The 3,257-nt window shown below is 44.6% G+C and overlaps 1 long non-coding RNA gene across 1 annotated transcript; it reads left to right on the top strand.

Moving 5' to 3' along the window:
* Positions 1 to 1,386: 1,386 nt before the first annotated feature.
* LOC143121731 (uncharacterized) lies at positions 1,387 to 2,680 on the top strand. Its single transcript, XR_012986532.1, has 3 exons — positions 1,387 to 1,510; positions 1,626 to 1,748; positions 2,343 to 2,680. It is a non-coding gene; the product is annotated as an uncharacterized LOC143121731 (long non-coding RNA).
* Positions 2,681 to 3,257: the final 577 nt, after the last annotated feature.

The following is a 3,257-nucleotide window of genomic DNA, read 5'->3' as shown; positions in this document are numbered from 1 at the left end:
CTGAGCATGCTTGCCTTTCTCTGTCTATTATCTGCAGCGTTAGGGCCTCCTCTCCGATGAGATTGCTAGTCCGCAGAGCAGTGAAGTTACAGGCTATGCCCATGCTTCTGTCACACGTCTAATCATTTGTGGCACAAATGAATGGTAGACTATTATATGATCGCGTGTGTGGGTGTGTATGACTGTAAGGTGTGTGTGTGTCTGTGATAGTGTGTATGTGATAGTGTGTGTATGAGTGTGTGTGTGTGTGTGTCTGTGAGTGAGTATAAGGTTGTGTGTGTGTGAGAGTGAGTGTAAGGTATGAGTGTGTGTGAGTGTACGGTATGTATGTGTATGTGTGTGTGTGTGTATGTATATGTATGTGTCTGTGTGTGAGTGAGTGTAAGGTATGTGTGTGTTGTTCCATTGTGACGTGTGTTGTCTACTGTGTGTGTGTGTGTGTGAGTGAGTGTAAGCTACAGTGGGTCCCTGTTAAGTTTGGACGGGTTCCTTCAGGAATCACGATCCCCATTTTCTCGGCAGAAATGGCACAAACTGCAGTTGACCCAAACAACCACAAGGTGTCACTTTGGTGCCACTACTATTTTTGATGCGACTTGACTTACTGCTTCCATGATGCAGTTTCCAAGTCAGTAGAACAATCAGAGAAAGCTGAGCCATTACCAAACATATACAATAGCGTGAGTTTATATATCTTATACCCTATTTGTCACGGTTACTTATAGATTTGATAGTGTAACGATAAGCGCATAAGAGCATAAGAGACTTTCAGCGGGGGCACGGAAACTTAAATTGATCACGGTAGTTTAAGCTTACACTTGACAAAACATTCTAATATGAAAATGTAGATGCAATTGTTGTAAGATGGTGCAGCTCCTTTAAGAAATCACCGTGCAAAAAAGTAGATGTGCTGTTGAGACTGGAGCGAGTCATACAAAATGCAAAAAATAACACCGCAGATAAAACCAATTATCCTCATTCATTGCAACCGCAGCATGCCTGCTTGCCGACGTTTAAACAAAAAAGATATCAAAGCACCTTTTGCGTTTGAATGTAACACGAAAAATGTTTTAAACAGCTGGACAAATGATTTAGCTAATTGATTATAGCCTGTACACCAGCAATTGTTGAACATTTGGAAAAAGATCGCTCAGCTGTTGCCACAGTCACAGGCAATGTCAGAAACAACATGAGAGCAGTACACACTTCCCCGAATGTGGATGTTACACTGTCATAATCTACCACCAGCATTTTAGCAAGTTGAAAAATAGATGACTTCTGTGAAATCTCTGCTTTAAAGCAAGACCTAAATGAGTGGAGTTGTGTTGGGAATGTCGGTGCAATGTCCATGCGATTGTAGCATGATTAATGGGTGGAGTTCCTTTGTAATTGGCTAGCCAATTGGTTTACCTGGTCACACTATAAAATGATAGGTTGAGTTCGCTTAGGCAAACGCCTGGACTCTTGCCTTTGCCACTTCCCGTTACGCCCCCCTTCTGCCTGGTTGCCGGTAAGAGATATGTTTGCTCTCTCTCTCTCTCGCTCTCTCTTGCTTTCGCTCTGTCGCTGTCTTGTTTGGTTTATCCAGTGTTTGTTTCTCATATTGGCTATCAATGATCCCACAGCACCGTCAGTCTTTTGCCTCACTCCTCTGGCGACATATATGGTTCTCTCCACCAACCACACTAGGAAAGACGAATCGCTACAAATTATTGTCTGGCTCCGAGTGGCGAGCTGCTGCCTATTTGGTAAGTAGCCCGCTGGGTTAGTAAGTTCAGTTCTTCTTGATTTTGCATAGTTTTAATCTTGTCTGTGTTGATGTGCCATAGGAATCACAGGCCTGCGTTGACAATTACTGCCGCCTGGGCTAGCTCACTGCTGCTTTGCTGTGTGATCGTGTGTCCCCCTGCAAACTGCTCGCTGTTTCCTGCTTCTCGTTAGCGTTGCTTAGGCGCATAAGCTAGCGGCAGTGGCGGGTGCAGACACCTTGACATTTACGGCTGGTTAAAGGTGTTATCGTCGTGTGCTTTGTTGTGGCCATAGCCACTAGTCCCTTTCTGCCTTGATGTGTCTGAATTGTGTGTTTTTGTCTTATATTTCTTTATTTTGATTTATACACTGGTGGGAGGCCACTTAGTTAGCTGCAGATCACCAGTGATCAAAGTAGCTGGCCTCAGAATTGTAAATTGTATTTTTGTTTGATTTATGGTTTTTGTGTCTGTCTTTTTCTGTCTGTAGTCATTTTGGTGTGTATATGTATGTGTGTGTGTCGATGTCTATGTGTGCTTGTGTGTGTGCGCTTGTCCGGGTCTAGTGTTAATTCCCGTCTTGTTTCTTCTTAGGAGCTGGGGGCCTAAAAGTGGGGAGGGTAGCTGCTCTCCTGAGGTGGTGGTATCCTCTTCTTGTGTGCTGTGATCACGTGTGCTCGTGGACTGGTATCCCTCTTGCCGTGTGCGTGTGTGTGGGTGGGCACGTGTGAGTGGTTTCCCAGGATCCCTCCTGGCCTATGGTGACCTCTCTCTCCCCGCCGGTAAGCCTCAGCCCCGATATCCTTCCCCTGTATCTGTCAGTTGTTTGTGTGTGGATCTTATTTGTCTTGTGTCATTACTCCTTTGTTACAAATAAACATATTTTTATGGATGGAACCACGTCTCTTTGCCTGCTGAGTAAACGAACTTGTGTGCCATACTCACCCTGTTAAAATTAAATTAATATTTCTCTGGGTGAAATTCCCAGAGTGGCGTAGTCAGGCTAACCGAAAATACCATTCTTGCCACATTTGGCGTAGTCGGCAGGATCGATCTACTCCCTAAGAGCAGAGACGTGTGTTCCAATCCTTGTGTTGTATCCATTATTTTCTTTCGTTGTTCTGGGTGTCTCTGTACAGGATATTCTGATTGAATGTTTATCGTAAGTTTTTTTTTCTTCAGCAAAGCAGCAGTGGGTTTCATTCGGATAGCTGTGAAATTTAATCTTTGTGCTCCTATTCATTGAGCATTCCCTTGTTTGCTTTAAGGCCTAACTTTCTTATCCATCATGCAGGAGGAATCGCAACAGCTTAGGGATATGGTAGCACAGTTAAAGGCAGGTAATGAGAAGTTGCGGCAGGAACGAGTAACTCCTACCGAGCCCAGTGGTACTGCAGGGCCCTCTGGGGTTCCTGTCACTCCTTTGACTGTGCCAGCCCCTGTTAGTGCTAGTCTTTCTGTCCCAGAGAGATTGGTTTTTGTACCTCGCGATAGAAAGTGCCCTATGTT

The sequence above is a fragment of the Alosa pseudoharengus genome, unplaced genomic scaffold (genome assembly GCF_046254945.1).
Source record: "Alosa pseudoharengus isolate Yale_2024_CS ecotype anadromous, Long Island Sound unplaced genomic scaffold, YU_APseudo_1.1 YU_APseudo_1.1_scf_1, whole genome shotgun sequence".
Classification (NCBI taxonomy): Eukaryota; Metazoa; Chordata; class Actinopteri; order Clupeiformes; family Clupeidae; genus Alosa; species Alosa pseudoharengus.
Note: the sequence above shows the minus strand (reverse complement) of the source record. Positions and strands in the feature narration are given on the sequence as shown.